Below are 21,348 nucleotides of genomic sequence, written 5' to 3'. Positions count from 1 at the left end.
ATAATATATTACTTAACAAACTGAATACAAAATAAAAAATTTGATTGAGGCAGTATCTGTATTTCAGAGTTTACTCAGTTTATGAATAAACTCACTGATTAAAAAGAGAAAAATTAACCACACTTTCATTGCACAGAATTACACCCTATGATGTCCATATCTTAATCCCTGTTATCTGTTAACAGGACAAGGATAACATTACATCACTTCTATTCAACATTATTTTTGGTGTCATCACTGTTGAAATAAATCAAGAAAAAGAAATGAAAAGTATAAAATAGAAAAAACTGTCATATTCACAGATGATAAGAGTTTGTATGGAAAATTCAAAATAATCTATATATGGATGATTAAAATTCATATGAGAGTTTAGCAAATTGCTGAATATTCAAAATCAATATATAAAAATCTATTCATCCCAGGTGGTGTGATGGTGGCTCAGTGGCAGAATTCTTGTCTGCCATGCCGGAGACCTGGGTTCAATTTCTGGTGTCTGCTCAAGCAAAAAAATTAATTAATTAAATTAAAAAAAAATCTCTTCATCCCAATAAATATTAAAGTACTAGGAATAAATGTTAAAATTTAAATATGCAAGACACTTACAGAGAAAACTATAAAACATAAGTGAAAGATATTAAGGAATACCTAAATAAATGGAGAGGTATACCATGTTCATGAATTGGAAGATTCAATGTTGTAAAGTTGTCTGTATGCCTAGCTACTGTGTCTGGAAGTCAAATACGCAGGTTGTGGCTGGAACTGGCAGCTACATGAATCTAGTACACGTCTGTTAGAATGGGCAGGGGTGGCTCTGTGCAGCTGCATAGGGCAAAGGTCTTGTGGCAGACACACTAGACAGCCAGATTGCAGGGCCACTGGCATGTGCACATGTGGATCTGAGAAAATCCCTTCCTCCTATAGTGTCTCCCCACTTCCCTCTTCTGACAAAAGGTTAACACCATGCCTGCTGACAAAGGAAAAATATTTCAGATCCATTTTTTATAGATCAGGTAAAAGGGTAAATTTGGAGTTGAGGCAATAAATTGATAACTGGCATAACTGCTTTATTAATAATGTGTAACAATGAGTTATTTATAAAAGAAAGCATGTTTCAAGAAAACATTTAGGGAAGCTATGTGGAGTCAAGCATATGGGAGCCTAACATTTCAAACAACTGTACAGTCATGGTGGAACAAAAACACCAATACTCAGCTGATTTTCTTCAAGTGAGAGAGCATTTAAAATTTACCAACAGAGAGCCAAATGTTTTTTTAAGGCATCATTGAGGATTTCTTAGAACCATTTGTAGAGCCTATGTGCATATCTGTGGCTTGTCTTGGGTGAGGAAAGAAGCAGTAAGGCAAATGGTTTATAAAGAGCCAAGTATGTGGAATTCAAACTGATATTGTGAGTTCTCTTGCCTCAAAAGAATACATTTTGAATACTGTAAATGATGTTAGATTCCAATGGTGGCCATAAATGGTGACAATTTTTATATTTTTATCAAGGTAAATGACTTTGCCCTCTAGACCATCCATAATCTTTATGATCAATGGTAGGTAATAGTCCTTAAGCATTGCTGGGAACTTCAATAAACTGGATTTGGAAACTAGCATGCAATTTTCTGTATAAGGACTGCCAACAGCTGGGATACTGTATTATTTCTCATGCACTTTAGGTAAATTCTAATCACTTTATTCAAACAAATTGATTATTTTGCACAATAGTTTTGCCCAAATTAGTCTGTCCTATCAAAATCCATAAAAGAGTATTTTTAAACTGTTGAGGTATTAGCCAAATTAAGCCATGTGTATTTTTTTTTAGTTTCAGGATCTTAATAGAATAAAGAATTATTCCTTTCTCATGCCCAAGTTCAATATGGGTTAACCAACATGGTTAGGGCCTCTATTTCTTACGGCTAGTGGCTCTACCTTTCACTAGGGTCTTAGGATCTTCAGAATCTTTCACATCTGGTCTGCAGAAAAAGAAAAGTGGAAAGAATAAAGAAGACAATATCTATTCTTAACTACCTCAACCTGAAAATGACATACCTCACTTCTTCTCACATTTAATCACATCAAGTTACATGGAGAGCAGAAAAACTTAGTCTAGTTGTGTGAACAGGCAGAATAAATGGATACTGGTAGGCACTATTAGTTTCTAACACAATTGGTAATACTTGGTGTGCCGCTTTGAATCTGTGATGGACCCCAGATAAGCCATGTCCTTTAATCCTCATTCAATATTGCTAGCTGGGAGCTTTTTTGATTTTTCCCATGGAGATGTAACTCACCCAACTGTGGGTGATAACTTTTGATTAGATGGCTTCCATAGAGTTGTGACTCCACCCATTTAAGGTGAGTCTTGATTAGTTTACTGGAATCCTTTAAAAGAGCGTTTTGGAGAAAGCTTCAGAACGGCGGGAGAGCCGTGAGACCCATGAGAACCTCACGGTCAGAGACCTTGGGTGATGAAGAAGGAAAACGCCCCTGGGGGAGCTTCATGAAACAAGAAGGCTGGAGAGAAAGCTAGCAGACTCGCCACGTTCACCATGTGCCTTTCCAGTTGAAAGAACCCTGAACTTCAACAGCCTTTCTTAAGTGAAGGTGAACGTGTTGGTGCCTTAATTTGGATATTTTTACAGACTTGCTTTAATTGGAACATATTTATGGTCTTAGAACTGTAAACTTGCAACTTAATAAAAAATAGTCATTCTGTTTCTGGTATATCACATTCCAGCAGCTTGCAACTAGAACACCTGGGCTTGTTCTATTTTTCAACTGTTTATTTCTAACAGCTCACTTCTTTTAGCATGAATAATGGAATGAGTGTACAATTGTCCTAGAAGATTTGTGCTGTGTATTGCTGAGACTCCTTTAGTTTCAAGTATCAGAAACCCAAGGAAACTACCTCAAAAAAGGAGGATTTATTTCCTCACATAGTCAAACCTCAGGTAAAGGAGGGATAAAATCTACCTTAGGAACAATGGGAATAACTTAAGTTTCTCCCTCTTCATTGCTTTCTATTTTTCTCTCTATATATGGCTTCTATCTTTTAAATTATAAGTCCATGTTTTAGGGGACATGGACTCAGACCCACGCATCTCTGATCATCTCTAATTCTAGAAGGGACTGGGATGGGCTATGATAAACCCAGGAGCTATACCCAATACTCAATGTGATACTCTTAATCTTGAACTAGGGCTTACCAGTTGTTTTCTGGTACCCATGTGAACTGAAGTCATCAGAAATTCTAATGTGCTATCCTAGTGGTAATTAACTTGTCAGAACATCACCAATAAGAGGGTAAATTTTTTCTCTCTATTGGTATTACAGTAAAGACAATGATCCTACAAATTGTCAAACAGATTAAAAGTTCTGGTACAGCACTGAAGCTACAGAAGATCTACAGCCTCTGCGATATTTGGCACCCTTTCAAAACCTTTGAGAAGGTGGAAAGTTGTACATGAAACATTTATCAGATTTCTGCACTGGGATGCATTAAGGAAGTTTTCACAGAATCAAAATATATTTCTCACAACAGGTTCTACTAGCTGACCCCCAATATCCATTTTCCTCTTCTAGAGGGGTTGAGGTTTTTGGTTGGTTTTTTTTTTCCTTAAAGAGCCAGATAGTAAACATTTTAGGCTTTCTAGGGCCACACAATCTCTTCTGCAACTACTAAACTATTGTTGCAATGCAAATGCAGAAATAGATAACAACAAAAGCATGAGCAAGAAAAGAAAAAATAGATAAGCTGTATGTCATCAAAATTTACAACTTCTGTACTTTAAAGGACATCATCAATAAAGTAAAAAAGACAACCAATAGAATCAGAGAAGTTTTTGCAAATCATAGATCTGAAAGGGACTTATGCCTAGAAATGGAGTAGTTACAACTCATAATAATAAGACAGATTACCCAATTTAAAAATGGGCAAAAGATTTGAATAGATATTTCTCCAAAGAGGGTATCAAATGGCCAATAAGCACATGAAAAGATGTTCAGTATCATTAACCATCAGAAAAATACAAACGAAAATGAAAAGGAAATACCACTTAACATATAACAAGATAGCTATAATAAAAAAGAAAAGTGTCAGCAAGGATATGAAGAAATTGGAACACACACATTTCTGAGAGGGATGTAAAAAGTTAAATGACACAGAAATTTCACTCCTAGGTATATTCCCAAGAGAACTGAAAACAAATATTTACAAAATCATATACATGATAGCAGCATATTCATAATGACCCCAAACTGGAAATAACCAAATGTCCATCAACTGATTAATGGATAAACAAAATATTGTATATCTGAATAACAGAATATCGTCCAGCCATTAAAAGGAGTGAAGTATTGGTACCTGTTACAACATGGATGAACCTTGAAAACATTATGCTAAGTGACAGAAGCCAGTCACAAAGGACCACATAAAGTATGATTCCATTTATATGAAATGTCCAGTATAGGCAAATCTTTAGAGACAGAAAGCAGATTAGTGGTTGCCATAGAAGAGGTTAAGGAGGATGGGGAGGATTGGGGTACAATGGTCAAAGGATGCAGGATTTCTTTCCCCAGTGATGAAAATGCTCTAACATTGATTGTGATCGATTCACCACTCTGTCAACATACTAAAAGCCACTGAACCATACATTTTAATGGGTGAATTACATGGTATTTGAATTGTATTTCAATAAAGGTGTTTAAAAATGCAGCAAGCCATAGATGTAGCCAATCCAATAATTAAAATGCATGTGGTTATGCTCTAATTTTTTTTTTTTTTACAAAAAGTAGGCAGTTGGCCTATAAACCTCAGTTTACTGACCCCTGATCTAGAGTAACAGAACTCTCAAAATTTTAGCTGGGCACTGGCTAACTAAAAAAAATACTACCTTTCCAGCTGCTATGACAAATGGCATCAATGGGTTACCTTAAATAATAGGAATTTATTGTCTCACAGTTCTGGAGGCTAGACGGCTTGCTCCTCCCTGGGTTGGGGGTGTCAGGATGTTGGCTTGCTGCAATCCTTGGGGTTCCTTGGCTTGCAGCTGTGCTTCGTGTCACATGATAATGTCTGGTCCTTTCTCTTCCGAGTTTCGCTGATTTCCAAGTAATGGCTCTTTATAAGGCCTCCAGTAATACAGATCAAGGCCCATCCTCATTCAGTTGGGCCACACCTTAACAAAAAATAACATCTTCAAGACGTCGTGCTTTCAATGGATTCTTACTCACAAGAATGCTGCCAACTACAGGGAGCAAAGTTAATCAAGGGCCCCAGACCCTATGCTCCGATATCCTTTGCCACATTTGCACTGACAGCCATGCTTTCCATAGGTTGCTCCCAGCCAATAACTGAGTACAGCACAGAACATAAGGCAGGCTTGTTTTGGGGATAAGTGGGACTCCTCTGATGTGACTCCCCACTGGCCTTGCTAAATCTTTAAACTCAAGTTAGGACACTTCCATTCAACATTCTTTCCCTCTCACCTTCACTCAATTTCAGACTAGTATCACAGTCTAATGGCTCTCCCAGCTTCCCTTGGCTCCCTCCTTATTTTCTCTCACAGGTGTTTCCTCTCAATAAAGTCCTTGCACATTTAATCCCATCCTAACATCTTCTCAGAGGACTCAGACTAACAGATATTTTTCACTTGAGAACACTGCAGTTCGACAGCACCTCACTTCGGTACTTCATAATTATTACATGGTGACATCTAGTTATGCTACTAACCATGGGATGAATGAGGTGATGGGAGGAAACACCAGTAACTACATAAAACTATGGGATTGACTTCATTTTCCTTTCTGTTTAACCACTCCAAGTTTGTTAACCTATATGTCTTATTTTGTCCGAATATAAAGGTGCAATTTTGGCAAGAGTTGTCATTGTAAGTTCTGAATGTGTGAGCAGGAACACTGTTTATGAATAACTATCTTTTACTGGGCAACGACGTTTGTTACCAGAACTTGGATGAGAAACTTGATCATGCTACCATGAAATCCCAAAGAAAAACTTTGCCAACCCTCATATTGCCATCTTTCTTTATTCCTCTACATTTTCTGCTTCCCCTAATTCCTTCTCATTGTTCTCTTCTAACTTTTCTCTGTACTCCCTGGTGTGTCATTGTTTGAAAGGTCACTGAAAACTTACAGTAGGAAGTGGAATATGGGGACAGAGTCTGGAACAGATAAAGTGCTCAAAGCTGTACCCCAAAGATGACAGAGTGAAGTAGCTGTCTATACTTGTTCTCCAGCATTACAATTTTTTTTTAAGAAGGAGGAAAAATTTTTGGTTGTGGTGTATTTTTACAAAAATATGTAGAAAAAACACCAAGTTTAGTCATTTGTTCCACGTTTTTCCTGTAACTTGATACCCTCCCACTCAAACACCCCCCCACCCCCCACCCCCGTCCCCCAGAAAATATGCCAGAGGAAAGGCATGCAAGACCAAGCGAACCCTACTACACTATCTGGTCGTGTGTCCATCTGAAAGACCACAGTGGCTGTGGCTTGGCCACACTCACCAGTCAAAAGGAAGTGGAGCAGTTAGTGGGCATGGTGCTCTCAGAATTGGGTTTCCAGGATGTCAGGTGCCAGGGGCTTGGATTTCCTAAACAGAGGCTCTTTCGAAGAGTTTAAAAGAAAAGGCTTTGAAGTCAAGCTGACTAGGTTGGAATTCAGCTCCACCAAATACTAGCTGTATGATCTTGGACAAATCACTCACCCTCTCGCAGGTTTAGTTTCCTGTATACAAAATGAACGTTAACAGTTTCTGTCTCCTAGGGCTGTTGTGAGATAAAGATTAAATGGGATGACAATGTTGGTGCTTAGCACGATCACTGGCACTGGCCGGCCCGTAAAATGTATTAGGAGTTGGTTATTTGGCACACAGACTCGCCCCGTCACCACTACCGGCCCCAACAAACCTGCTTCCAAGAACTTTCTCATCACATTCTCATACTGCCGAAAGCAGATCCCTCCGCGTCACGTCACTTCCGGGAGATTCCGTCCCGGCTCCTCGAAATACCCGGATGCAACCATGATGGCCGCCATCACTGAAGGCTTGGTATGGAGGTCGAGGCAAGAGTTGCCCGGAAGGCGCCCACAGCTTAAGGCTTCAGAAAGACCTATCAAGAGACAAAGGATGAGTTTGACCGGCGGCAGGGTTCCCCAGACAGCCCTAGGAACAGCATTTACGCGCTTCCGGTTAATTTGCAACCAAGTTTTTCTGGGAAAGTAGCTCCTCTTGGCGGGTTGGGGTCTTAGTGGGCAACCCGGGCCAAGCCCTGCATTCCATTCGGGCCATTGTGTGCCGGACTTTTGTTCCGGTCACGTCCTGCAGCCCCTAAGGTGGGCGGCAGTGTGGCGCTAGTGTGGCGCCCAGCCCAGGAGGAAGGGGCGGGCCGGACGCTGGGACGGAGAGTGGCGGGGCGCGCCGGTAGTCTCGGGCTGCTGCTGTAGTTCTCAGTCTCCACTTAGCGGGTGCCACAAGTGGGGACTGATGCGTGGTCATTTCAGTCGAGGTGAGCCCCTCGTGGATGCACAGAGCTCTCACCAAAGGGTTCTTCCTTGCCGACTCAACCACATTCACCCACAGTCTGTCTAGACCCAGATCGCCTTTGATCTTTCAAAATCACTAGGGTGGGTTATAGGGTAGTATGCGATTTTTTAAAATCCTAAACGAGCAAACTAAGGTTAAAATGTAGGTATTAAATAGGAACCTTGTTGAGTCATATAATAGTTTTCTTTTAAGACTTAAATTTGGGCAACATGTTAATGCTAGTGAGATTTTTAGCAATAACATTATCTCGACCTGTTATCCAAAATTTGAAATAACTAGTATGAGAAAGTAGGTTAATATTTAAAGTATTCAGAAAATTGTTGAGTCTTGCTACTCTGCAGTTGTCATGATGAAACACAAGACACCAGAATTGAACCTAAAGATGAGGTTTTAATTACTAGGAGTTTCTAAAAATATGATAATTCTAAATATATTAATTTGAGTTGCTTTTCCTGTGTGGAGGGTGTCCAGTAGGTTTTGCGGTTTGGTGAAATAAAAACAAATGTGAACTGATTCGTTAACATTTCTTAGTAGTTAAAAATTTTAATTGCTTGACTGCCTGTGGTATATTTTGGCTTATAAAACTTGTTCCCGTACCAGCATTAATATATACAGTTATAATAGCATTTTAAAGAAAGCAAAAAAATTATTTATGTATTTTAAATATTTTATGGCTTGTATCTGTGTTATTTGAGACTGTGCTTATGAATCTCTTGGATTTATAATGTCAGTTGAAATCGTTTTTGTTTGCCTGAAATTGAGCTGGTTGTATGTAAGATACACATACGGAATGTTAGTAGTTTTTAGAAGCAAAAATGTGGAAACTAATATATCAAAGCAGGTTTCTCTGCATAACATAGGGTATTATAATTTGGATATTCTCTTCAATTATCAAAATTAAAAGCGCTGACCTAGAAAGGCTTTTGTAAAAAAAAAAAAAAAGAAATGGAGGCATTTACCCTCTCTCTGAACATCCCAGTATTTGAACAGAAAATAAAATACCATTTAAAGCACCTTGGATTTGTTTTTACAAATATCTACTATTTGCAAAGCGCTGATTTAGTAATGGAAGGGAGAATCCTCTAAAATACATAAAATAATATGTAAATAGTGAACAATCGTTACTCTGATTCTTCTGCCTGTGGTATATTTTGGCTTACAAAACTTGTTCCCATACCAGCATTAATATATACAGTTATAATAGCATTTTAAACAAAGCAAAAAAATTATTTATGTATTTTAAATATTTTATGGCTTGTGTCTGTGTTATTTGAGACTGTGCTTATGAATTCATTTGCATACATTAGAATACTTAATTTAATAGGCATAGATGGGCTTGACTCTTAATTTTTGTATGGTTTCTTGCAGGAGCCTCTACTGGGTTCTTGCCACAGTACCATGAGGACGTGGCAAAAGCATTTTTAAGGTGGAGTTTTTTTAATATATTAAATAGTTCAAATTTTTAGCAGTCTAGTTAATTTTCCAGTGTTATTGTCCAGTAACTAGATGTGGACTTCATATAGTGAGTAAGATTGTGGAATCATTGGTGATTACTTTAAATTATTTCCTATCAGACATAAAGTTTGATCTTAAATAGTTAACCTTTGTGGAGTACCTCCTGTATGCCAATCTGTTTTAAGTCCTTTATTTGTATTATCTCATCATCTCATTAATACTTACTGCTAAGGCTGCATCCAGGTATCTCAAGTTTGATCTTTCACATCTTTGTTTTACAGATAGAGAAACTGAGGCACAAAGAGAATAAGTTCTTGCTTATTGTCAAAAAACTTGAGCCATATTATTACGTACTTATGTTATATGATACCCTCTTTTCCTCCATTTAACTGAAGCACTTTTGGTAGGAGAAGAATGAGAACAAAACTCAGATGGGGACTCCTAAATGGGACACATATCTAAACAATCACTGTAGAGTTTGTGAGTGTGTATGTACTTAAATTTCTCAATACTTCTTGGAGACCATGGTTTCTAGGATTCCAGGTGTGACACCTTATTCTATGATGCCTTGTTGAAGTGACCGGTAGAGTCTGTACTCACTGGTCATATCATGAACATGAATAATGTTTCCCTCAGATGTGTAGAAAAAGGGAGAGAGTTGTGAAATTGGAGCATATGATCCTATCATCTCAGGCTCTGATAAGCCACCTTTCTGGTGTCTGAAATCCATGAGGCATCTCTACCAACATTTGCTGATCCACTTTAATGCCTACTTTTTGCTGCGGAGAGTCAGAGAGGAGAAAAGGGATGGGTGTGAAGACTTCTGGGGCAATCATCTTTGAATTCCTCTAATGCCCAGGCGGTACCTGAACACTTTAAGTAGTTTAGCAGTGTATTGAAAAAGTGTATTAGCAACTGTGTTAACAATGACAAGGTCGAAGACATAGGCTCACTTCTGATGCCACCAAAACTGAGTTAAATCCAGATCTTAGCAATAGTTCTCACCTTCCTGGTTATGTCCCTAGCCCAGTAACCTGATCTCCAAGAATGGAGGTAGGCACAGGAACACTCTTCAGACCAATATCAGGACCTGCAGGTGCCTGCTACCCTGCCCTGCACTTCTCTATTGGGGTTGGTTTCATGGCAAAAGAATGACTTGTTTTGGGAACCTTCTGGAAAAATACATGCAAGTACAGTGAAGTGCTTGTTAATGCATTATACTGGGCATATTTTCAAAGTATGGTCTCAAGATCAACTGAATCATAACCAGTGCCTTTTAAAAATGTAGGTACTTGGTTTCCATTCCAGAGTTACTGAGTCAGAATATTTTAGTTTAAGGGGTCCAGATGATTCTTAAATGCACCCAGTTGTTTGAGAACCCATTGGATTAAGCAGTGTTTTTCAGACTTTTCTTTGTGTGTGTGTGTGTGTGAGTGTGACCTAGAGTTAGAAATAAGTTTAATAAAACTGTACTCATACCTACTAGGGTGATGCATTCATATTTTATATTTCAGTCTGTTATTTTCAAATTAATTTGCTGGATGTGATACACTAAATTGATTTCAAGATCTACTAATGCTCAGTTAGAGAATGGATTCGACGACTTTTCAGTATGTTTCAACATTAAGGTTCCACAACAACTATGAAAAATTGCAACATGAAGAAAATAGGTGATTTTATCCTTTTTTTCCCTCTCCCTTCAGATAACAGTAAATCTGAAGGTTGCCAGAATTCATAAAAGCACATAAGAACAGATGACACGTCTGGATTTTACTCTCAGCTTTGTCATTAACTATTTGTGTGAGTTTGAACATTCAACATCTTTGGATTTTAGTTTCCATCATTTATAAGCTGAAACTGATAATTTTCCTTTACATTTCATAGAATTTCTCAAATGAGATTAAAACTGTGAGAAAGCTCTGTGATCTCTAAATGTATACATTAATCAAAGTTATGTTCTTTTATACTAGTTATACTTCCTGTTGGTTCTGGTCATGAACCCCACTCTCCCTGATGGGGGTGGTTGGATGATTGTTAGAAGAGAATGCGTTGAAGAAATCATGTTAGTGTAAACATTTCACTCTTGCTCATACATCATATCTCAGTTGCTTTCGTGCAAGAGGAAATGGCCTGAAAAAAACGTTCCTTGGAGAAGAATCCAGATCTTTAGTCTCTGCAATACATTCTTTGACCTTGTAACCAAACCACCACTACTCTAATAAAGAAATGCATAGGCACTACAAACCCTGGGAAGAAATCTTTTGATAATACTGCCCAAACAAAGTCATTGCAGGTACTGCTATCCAGATACCAGATAGTTAAGCTCTGTCTGAATCCTGAAAAACAGCAGCTATTGCCCAACCTCACCCTTGAAAATTTGTCTCACAAATAATGACCCAAACACTTCATGTTCTCGGAAAAGACTTAAGTTATCAACAGGAGAAGGGCTGGGTGGTGTTTAGCCCTGCTGACTTCAAATGCATTTCTAGTCCTTCCATGGTCCTCATAACCAGTAAACAAATCTCTGATCCCTACTTGGATTTTCATTCCCACATAACCTATAAAAGGAAAGTTCCCATTATGAAGTAGTGCAGACACTATTTAGATTCAAATCCTTAAAATGTGGCATCACTTTATCTTTTCCCAGCCTCTAATCAAAAAATCTTGCACAGATTTGATTGCCTTCAAGATAAATCCAAAATTAGTCATGAACATGTATGTACATATACGTGTGCATGCATATTTGTATATATATTCAGGTATCCATTATTTTATATAACAATATTCCCAAAATGTGTCATAATATACTTTTAAAATACCTTATGTAACATCCCTGTTATTCTTGCACAAGTTTAGTATGTAAACTGTCACATCATTATGTTACTTGCTTTTGGGTAGAATAGCCAAATAGATAAATGAAACGAGCTGTGCATTTTGGGAAGAAGAAGCAAAAGTCTCATTATTTTGGTAATGATCTGGCTGTATACCTGAAGAACCTAAAGAAATCAACCGAATTTTATTAAAAACAAAACAAGAATTCAGTAAGGCAGCTAGTGATAAAATTAATATTTAAAAATGTATAGCGCATTTTAATGCAATTTTATTGCTATATAATATATTCACATACCATATAATCACCCAAATTGTACAATTGGTGGTTCACAGTATCATCATATAGATGAGCATTCATCATCATAATTGATTTTTGAACACTTTGATTAAAACAAAAGCAGAATAAAAATGAAAAAGAACATCCAAAACATCCCATACCCCCCTCCCTGATACATATATATTTTTTTGTCTTTTTTCTCTTACTCATGCGTACATACACTGGATAAAGGGAATGTCAGTCACAAGGTTTTCATAGTCACATGATCACGACTTAAAAGCTCTAGTTGTTCAGTCATCTTCAAGAATCAAGGGTATTGGATTACAGTTCAACAGTTTCAGGCATCCCCCTTTAGCTATTCCAGTACCCTCCAAACTGAAAAGGGGTATCTGTATACTGCATGGGAATGACCTCTTGACTCAAATCTCCCAGCCACTGAAACTTTGTTTCACTTCCCTTTCCTCTTTTGATCAAGAAGTCTTTCTCAATCCCACAATACCAGGGCCAGGCTCACCCCTGGGGGTCATGGCCCATGTTGCCAGGGAGATTTATACCCCTGGGAGTTCCACGTAGGCAAAAGGGCAGTGAATTCACCTGTGGAATTGGCTTAGAGAGAGAGAGAGGTTATATATGAGCAGCAAAAGAGGTTCTCTGGAGGGGACTCTTGGGCATAATCATAAGTAGGCTTAGTTTCTCTCATGCAGAAATAAATTCATAAGGGAAAGCCCTAAGATCGAGGGCTGGGCCCTTCAAATTGACAGTCCCCAGTGCTTGCAAGAATCTCAGAACTTCCTGAGGTGCCGAAGATTAACATTTCCACCTTTCCCCCCAGTCCCTCAAGGAGAATTTGCAAGTACTTTATAATCTGCCCAGATTACTCTGGGATTTGTTGGGGCATCACACATGAACCTGTACAAACCAACAAGATTTCAGTTCCTATTCAAGGTTCCATGAATTTATGGTGTTTGAATAAGCTGACCATAGAAGTTAAATTAGATAGCATGCTACCAAAAATATAAATTTTGCACCCAATGAACATCTCTGCCTTTAGTCTCACATAGAAGTTAAAAATTTTAAGATATAGTCGAGTAGCTCATTTTTAATTTTAAATAATTTTGTCATCTGCAACTTAAAATATAAACATGTATTCATATATTATTAGTGTTACTGAAAATATATGAGAACAAAATATGGTTCTAAATATATATGACTTCCCTATATGCAAACAATAACCAGATTTAAAAATACATAGTGGAAAAACATTCTATTCACAATTGTGATTTGGGGGAAAAAAAAAACTAAGCTAGGCAGAAACAAACTTACCAAGAAAGGTGTAGGATCTATATAAAGAAAACTTTAAAATTGTACTGAGGGTCATCAAAGGTTTGAATACATAGAGAGGTATCTCTTGCTCCATTGAAAAATGTTCCTCCGACAATATAAGCAAGTTCAAAGAAAAGAAAGCTGGTAAGAATATCTGAAACAGGATGTTCAGTTTCATTAGCTATAAGGGAAATGCGGATCAAGACTACCATGAGATACCACCTTACACCTATAAGAATGGCAGCTGTTAAAAAAAAGAGGAAACTACAAATGCTGGAGAGGATGTGGAGAAATTGGGACACTTATGCACTGCTGGTGGGAATGTATTATGGTCCTGCTCTGTGAGTGAAATCATTGTCTTCCCCCCTACATGGGACAAAACCTCCACGGGTGAAAGTCTCCCTGGCGGCATGGGAGGTGATTCCCAGGGATGAGTCCAGCCTGGCCCTCACCAAAAGGGGGGGAAAAGACGTGTAACAGATAAGGTATCAGTGGCTGAGAGAGTTCAAATAGAGTGGAGAGGCTACTCTGGAGGTCATTCTTATGCAAGCTTTGGTTAGACATCGCTACCTATCATAACCTGTCAAACCCCAACCAAAACCATCCTTGCCAACCCTAAAGAACACCGAGAGCATTAGATAAGCTTCTGCAGAGGTTCCACGCACTAGGGTAGCTTTCCAGAAACCTACAACTTACAGATGGGTCCCTGGACCAGATAAGTCCTGAAAACTAGAGGGGTCAGCCTCTTCAGAACATCAGCTAGTTCCATGTTCCTACCCCATATTATTGACAATCCCTTCCAACATGAAAAAGTTAGAATGGGCATAGCCCAAATACCCCTGAAGAGTGGGATAGAAAGATCAAATGTGATGGTGGAGTTATACAGAGAGGTAGGGCTTAACAAGTTAGTATGATTGCAGAATCATTATATTGCTATTTATTTTAGTGTCCAGTGCCTTAGACTAGCTAGAAATAAAAACCTAAAATTGTGGATTTATAACATGTACCAAACTTTGAAATCTGTTCTACGACTAGTTATTGTGCTGTGCTTTGAAATTTATCGCTTCTTTGTATATATGTTATTTTTCACACACACACACAAAGAAAGAAAAGTCGATTGTAATGATAAAAAAATACTCCTTCTAGCCTCCAATGTTCTGGAGCAGCTAGAAGGAAAAATCTGAGATGGATGGTATGGTAGCCCATGACAAACTCTGGGATCTGTCCTGAAACTACTTGTTGAAGAGTGCTTTGAAAACTATTACTTTTTTCTTTCTTTGCTTTGTATATATGTTATATTATACAATAAAAAATGTTAAAATAAAAAGAATATGTGAAACAGGTAAAAAAAGCTAAAGGGCTAATTTCTGATTAGGTAATGCTTTTTAAAACAAATAAGATTAGAATTAACAACTAAAAAAAACTGGCAAAGGAATGAGAAGAAATTTCATAGAAGAAGAATTATAAATGGTCAATAAACTTTCAAAAGGTGCTCTACCCTCAGAATTAAAAAAATGCTAATAAAAACAAAAATGAGGTTGTTCATGTACCGGCTTGAAAGGATGTATGTACCCTAGAAAAGCCATGTTGTAATTCTAATCCCATTTTTTTAAGGCAGCCATTTCTTCTAATCCCTATTCAGTACTGTATTTTGAAAACATTAATTAGGTTATTTCCATGGAGATGTGACTCAATCAATAGTGGGTATAAAACTTGATTAGATGGAAATGTGACTCCGCCCATTCAGGGGATCTTGATTCATTTACTGGAATCCTAAAAAAGAGGACACACTTTGGAGAAAGCGAGAGATTCTGAGAGAGCATGATAGAACGCCTCAGATGATAGAACGCCTCAGAACCATGAAGCAGAGACTCCACCAGCCAGTGACCTTTGAGATGAAGAAGGAAAATGCCTCCCCAGAGCTGGAGAGGAAGCTAGATGATGCATTGTTTGCCATGTGCCCTTCCAGCTGAGAGAGAAATCTTGATCTTGTTTGCCATGTGCCTTTCCACTTGAGAGAGAAACCGTGAACTTCATCGGCCTTCTTGGATCAAGGTATCTTTCTCTGGATGCCTTAGATTGGACTATTCTATAGACTTGCTTTAATGGGGACATTTCCATGGCCTAAAAACTGTTAACTTGCAACTTATTAAGTTCCCTTTTTTAAAGGCCATTCCATTTCTGGTATATTGCATTCTGGCATCTAACAAACTAGAACAGTTCATGTGGTACATTTTCAAAGATGAAAAGGTTTGATAATACACATTGTTGGGGGTGTTGTGGTAAAGTAAAGATACATGTTCTTTATAGCATTTTTAATTCATTTAAAAACATTAAAAACTGTTTAACATATACTCTATTCAGATAACTTAATACCAACGACCTGACCAAGATGATAGACTAAGATTCTCTATGGCTCTGTCCCCACACAAAAGCTCTAAGCATCAAGCAAGAACTGACAGAGCTTTGGGAAACAGTTAAAGAGTTACAGTAACTGGGAAAGTGTTAAATCAAGTAAAAGGCAACTTAAAAGCGATAGGATTTTGTTGTGCCCTTGCTGGCATTTCTCCTATTTCCTCACTGACTGCCTGCACTCCTACTGCAGGTCCCTCGTCCTGGTTCTGGAAGGAGCAGAATAACTCTGGTGCACATAGGATACATGTATTTCTGCCCTGTCTAGGGGCATCCTGAAGGACTGAACACTTGTCACAGACCTGTAGTCTCAGAACTTGTCCAGCACATAGAGGAGGCTCACTGAGATCTCCTACAGTACACTGTATAAGAACAGTCAACTCACAACTGCCAAGGGCAAAGTATTACCACACCTGGGACCATGGGGAACAACTATTTCCTATGGGAAAGAGGACATTTGCAGCCATGTAAGTGGGGCATGTATAGGGCCATGTGTGCATGCCTCAGAAAAGACTGAGGTGGACCCTGTGCTTACGTCATAGCCTGTTCTCTAAACTCATTATTAAGATGAGTGAACTCTGAAGGAGAGCACTCACACAGATAAAGATTGGGAAGCATTTTGTTTCTTTCAGGGTTTTTTGTTATTGTTGTTAGCTCCTGGCATTCAAGGAAATGTCTGACATAACCTTGTATTAACTGGATACAAGGTTAAGGAACAGATACCTCAGTATCTAACTTGCAAAGTATGGTTAAAGTGTCAAGCAACAAAATGTCAAGGGTGCAACAAAAGATTGCACAACACACATTGGCCCATTGAAAGCAGTAGATAAACCAGTAGAAACCATCAATAGAAAGAACAGACCTTTTTATTCTTTTTTAAAAAGGACCAGAATATGCTTAAAGAGTTAAAGAAAAATATTAACAAAGAACTAAAGTAAATCAAGGGAATGATAAATGAACACAAAGAGAATATCAGTAAAGTGAAAGAAATCATAAAAAGGAACTAAAGAAACTGAAGACCACAGTAACAGGAATAAAAAAATTGTCCAGAGGGTTTAAGAGCAGTTTGGAGATGGCACAAGAAAGAATCAGTGAACTTGAAGATAAGACAATTGAAATTATTCAGTCTGAAGAGCAGAAAGAAAAAAGAATTAAAAAGAAAAAACTGAACAGAATCAGAAAGATCTGTGGAACACCATCAAGCACAGTGATATATATATATATATATTGTGATAGTCCCAGAAGGAAAAGAAAGGGGCAGAAAGAATATTTGAAGGAACAATGAGTGAATATTTTCCAAATTTGACAAAGACATGAATGTACACATTCAAGAAGCTCAGTGAACTCCAACAGGATAAACCCAAATACACCCACACCAAGACCTATTTTAATTTTAAACTGAGGTTGAACATGTTTTCATCAGAAAAACTTGTATTTCCTTTTTTGGGGGAACTGCCTGTTCATGTTTTTCCCTCTTTATATATAAAGAAAATTATCCCTTTGTCTGGAGATTTGTTGCAAATACTTTACCCATGTTTTTGATTCTTTTAACATTATGATTTTTTTTTGCCATGAAGAAATTTAAACATAATTTATATAGTTAAATGTTATTGCTTCTAGGTTCTTTATTTACTTAGAAAGGTCTCTACTTTTTGAGCTTATGAAATAATTCTTGCTCTGTTTCTCTTTGATCAAAACTTAAATTTTGAGATGTGGATCCAATTTTATTTTATTTTTCTAGGCCATTAAATTGACCCAATTCATATTTTTCCCCATTGATTTAAGATGCTACCTTTATCACATATTAAATTCAATATATGTTTAGGTTTATTATTGGAATTTTTGTTCTGTTTCACTAAATCATCAGCCCTTTTGCCAGTCCCATAATTTATTGTAAATTTATTGTAGATTTACACTCTATTTTAATATGCAGGAGAGGTATTATCCTACCTCTCCCGCATAAAGTTAATGGCTTTTCAGTCAGGTTTACAAGGAACCAGCTTCTGTATGTGTTTATGTATGTATGAATATGTTGCTGCTTTTATTTTTCTTCTGTTTTTATTTGGTTTATTTATTGTTCTTTCTCTAACCTTTATTCATTTGGATATTATTTTTCTTCTGAACACTGCTTAAACTTTATCCCAGGGTTCCCAGTATGTAAAATTATCATTATAGTCATTTTCTACATACCATGAAATTTCAGTTTAGACTTTTTATTTGATGCAAGGGTTTTCCTGAGGGTTCTTTTTTTGGTCCTTGTTATAGTTAGGTTCTGTGTCAACTTGGCCAGGTGAAGATGCCCAGTTGTCTAGTCAGGCAAGCATTGGCCTAACCATTGTTGCAAAGAAATTTTGTGGCTGGTTGATAAGCCAGAAGGATGGTTTATTAAATCATCAGTCAGTTGGCTGGAGCTGTGGCTGATTACATCTACCATCAATGAAGGGCATGCCTCCTGCAAATGACATAATCCAATCAGTTAGATTTGATCTGATCAGTTGAAGACTTTTAAGGAAGAAGAGAGAATTTCACTTCATCCTCAGCCATCAAGCCTCTCCTGTGGAGTTCATCAAGACCCTTCATCAGAGTTGCCAGCTTCACAGCCTGCCCTATGGATTTGTACTCTTGCATTCCCACGGTTTCATGAGACACCTTTATAAATCTTATATTTACAGTTATCTCTTGTTGGTTCTGTTTCTCTAGAGAACCCTGACTAATACAACTTGGTACCAGGAGTGATTCTCGAGAAACCAAATCTTATAAACAGTTTTTTTACAATTGGTTTTCTACCCAAATTAGACTCAAAGGCACTAATGACGCTGTTTCCAATGGAGATGGCACCATGGGCTGAGTTAGCAATAAAGATACACAAAATATCACCATTGTAATCTACTAATTGTACACTTGCTCAAGGCAAGGTTCTGGGTGAGAGTGTTTTTGACACCTTAATGAAGATGTGTGTAATAAAGAGGTATAATGATGTTGATTTGTTATTGTTAGATATACTGGATACATTCATGAGAGAAAGGGATGAGCTGGAGGCTTCACACTTGCACTTACGTTACATATGAAAGATGTAAAAATTTCCATATGTGCCATGAAAGAAAATCTTATTTCCTGTGGTTGCATACTTGAGATCTGTGAAAACCAAACAGAAAGCCTTATTGTGTGAGTACCAGATTTACAACATAAACTAAAATCTCAACCTTACAGGGTGTCTGCTGTAAAAGTAAGGGCTTTGATTAGAAAAGAGTGGGATCCTGAAACTCAGAATGGTGATATATGGCTTGATAATGATGGCAATGGGGACATGGAAACCCTGGAATCTGCTCAGCCTTTGCCAGATAGACTTGTAATGGTCTGTCCTGAGGAAAATGCCACCCCACCTTAGCCTGCCCTCAGGAAAAAGTCACCCACTGTCCAGGCTGCCTTGAGGAAACAGTTTCCCAGTCTCCAGTCTGCACAAAGGAGTCTGCTATCCAAACTCTACCCAAAGAGATTAATCCTTTGGGGTGTGCTAACCCTGTAACCACCTCCCTTGGAGAAACAGCCCTCACCCCTCTGTCTGGAGCAATTAATCCTGTTTGACCAGATGAAACTGCAATGGAACACCTTGAGGTAACTCTTCAAAACACATAACTAGACTAAAATCTCAAGTCTGCCCTGAAAGGTGAGGTACAAAATGTGACCCATGAGGAGGTATAGTATACCCCAAAATAACTGCATTTATTCTGTAATAATAATAATTACAAAATTAATTTTTTATTTATGTAGAAATCTATATATATGTATGTATATATATGTAGAAATCAGGAGAATATGTGTGGGAATGGATATTAAGGGTGTGGGATAATGGTGGAAGGACTATAAAGTGGGATCAAGTTGAATTTATTGATATGGGCCCACTAAGCAGAGATTCTGCATTCAATATTATAGTTTGAGGGTTTAGAGAGGGTATTAACAGTTTGTTTGGATGGTTGGCTGAAACATGGATCAAAAGGTGGCCAACATTAACTGAGATCAAAATGCCAGAACTGTCCTGGCATAACATAGTTGAGGGCAGAGGCATAGAGTGACTGGGATGTTAGAGTAGGTTCATCATGGAAGACTTGCTCACACACCTCAGAAATGTCCAGAGAACACATCTTTCACCAGAACTTTGAGATATAAATTTTTGAGACTAGCTTCATCATCCCTGAAGAGCTCTGTAGTTTCCCTTCTCTTTAGGCCAGATATTACTGGGGGAACTGCTGTCACTGAGCTGGAATCCTTAGACAAAATGGGTAAGATCAGATCTGGAGTTGGCAGAAGCCATGTGGTGACAGTTAATCATAGACAAGGTGGGCATGGCCACCGTAATGAACAGTAGACTCAAAGTAGCAGTCAAAATAATTGAACTTCAGAGACTTGCGGCATTGGCTAGTAGATCACAGGATATCTAGAAGTAAAATAGATGGTCAGTTCACAAAATTCTTGTTTGCGTTGTATTAGCAGAATTCTTGGTCAAGTGAACAGAAGTTTAACTTGATTACAAAAACAGATCATCAGGGCCCCTTAATCAATGAGGGGAGAACTAGGTATACTTGGGGTAGGACCCTGTTACACTATGTAAAATTTACACTGTTAACCTTCCTTCCATTCTTCAAGGAGTCCTAACACCTTTTACCAGAATAACTGTATTGGAGAAAAGGAAATTATTAGTGGTTTCATGGATTACCAGACACTGGCTCAGAAGTGACACTAATTCCAGGAAACCCAAAATGTCACTCTGGTCCACCAGTCAGTATAAGGGCTTTTGGAGGTCAGGTGATTGATGTGGTTTTAGCTCTGGTCCATCTCACAGTGAGTCCAGTGTGTCCCTGGACCCATTCTGTGGTCATTTCTCCAGTTCTAGAATGCATAATTAGAATTGACATACTCAGCAACTGGCAGAATCCTTACATTCATTCCTTAACTCTTGGAGTGAGTGCTATGATGGTAGGAAAGGACAAGTGGAAGTCACTAGAATTGCCCCTACCTCTCTATTTATTTAACTAGTATCTCATCTCAGTATCTTTATTTTCTTCTATAAGTATTGGTAAAATTAATAATTTCCTTCCTTTTAATTTATCACGCAATTTTATTATGTTCTCTTCCTTACTGTTTATCTTTGTACTATTAAATATAAATATACCTCCATTACTTGAGTTTTCATAATTGTAAAAAGCTTCCCGATTCCAATCTTCTCCCACCAGCCTAGTCTGCACTATTGTCAGATTATTCTTCGTAAAATCACGTGTAGCATTTCACAAATCCTCAGAGGGAGCTCTGACTTCCCACAAAGTTACATTCTCTCTGACTTTCCAAAGTCTATAAACCAATTTCATCCTATCTATCCACCCTTATTCTCATCATGACTTAGTGAGTTTATCTTCATTGTTGAAGTTGAGCTGAGTAGTAGAAGGGAAGAGATTCAACCAGGATTGAGCAGACTGCTTTGTGCCATTATA

At 37.9% G+C, this 21,348-nt stretch overlaps 3 long non-coding RNA genes across 3 annotated transcripts in view; 1 reads left to right on the top strand and 2 right to left on the bottom strand.

Moving 5' to 3' along the window:
* Positions 1–7,405, bottom strand: part of LOC143654060 (uncharacterized) — a 36,517-nt gene extending 29,112 nt beyond the window's left edge. Inside the window, exons 1-2 of the long non-coding RNA XR_013161655.1 lie at positions 6,527–7,405; positions 4,933–5,179 (exon numbers count right to left, since the gene is read on the bottom strand). This is a non-coding gene — a long non-coding RNA (uncharacterized LOC143654060). The remainder of the gene's footprint in view (positions 1–4,932; positions 5,180–6,526) is intronic.
* On the top strand, positions 7,020–11,408 carry LOC143654062 (uncharacterized). The gene is made up of 3 exons (XR_013161656.1): positions 7,020–7,208; positions 8,932–8,989; positions 10,722–11,408. It is a non-coding gene; the product is annotated as an uncharacterized LOC143654062 (long non-coding RNA).
* Positions 11,409–18,070: 6,662 nt separating this feature from the next.
* On the bottom strand, positions 18,071–20,732 carry LOC143653167 (uncharacterized). The gene is made up of 4 exons (XR_013161136.1): positions 20,577–20,732; positions 19,979–20,297; positions 18,920–18,997; positions 18,071–18,314 (listed from the first exon to the last, which is right to left on the bottom strand). It is a non-coding gene; the product is annotated as an uncharacterized LOC143653167 (long non-coding RNA).
* Between the last annotated feature and the right edge of the window lie 616 nt (positions 20,733–21,348).

Source organism: Tamandua tetradactyla, chromosome 13 (assembly GCF_023851605.1).
Source record: "Tamandua tetradactyla isolate mTamTet1 chromosome 13, mTamTet1.pri, whole genome shotgun sequence".
Lineage (NCBI taxonomy): Eukaryota > Metazoa > Chordata > Mammalia > Pilosa > Myrmecophagidae > Tamandua > Tamandua tetradactyla.
Note: the sequence above shows the minus strand (reverse complement) of the source record. Positions and strands in the feature narration are given on the sequence as shown.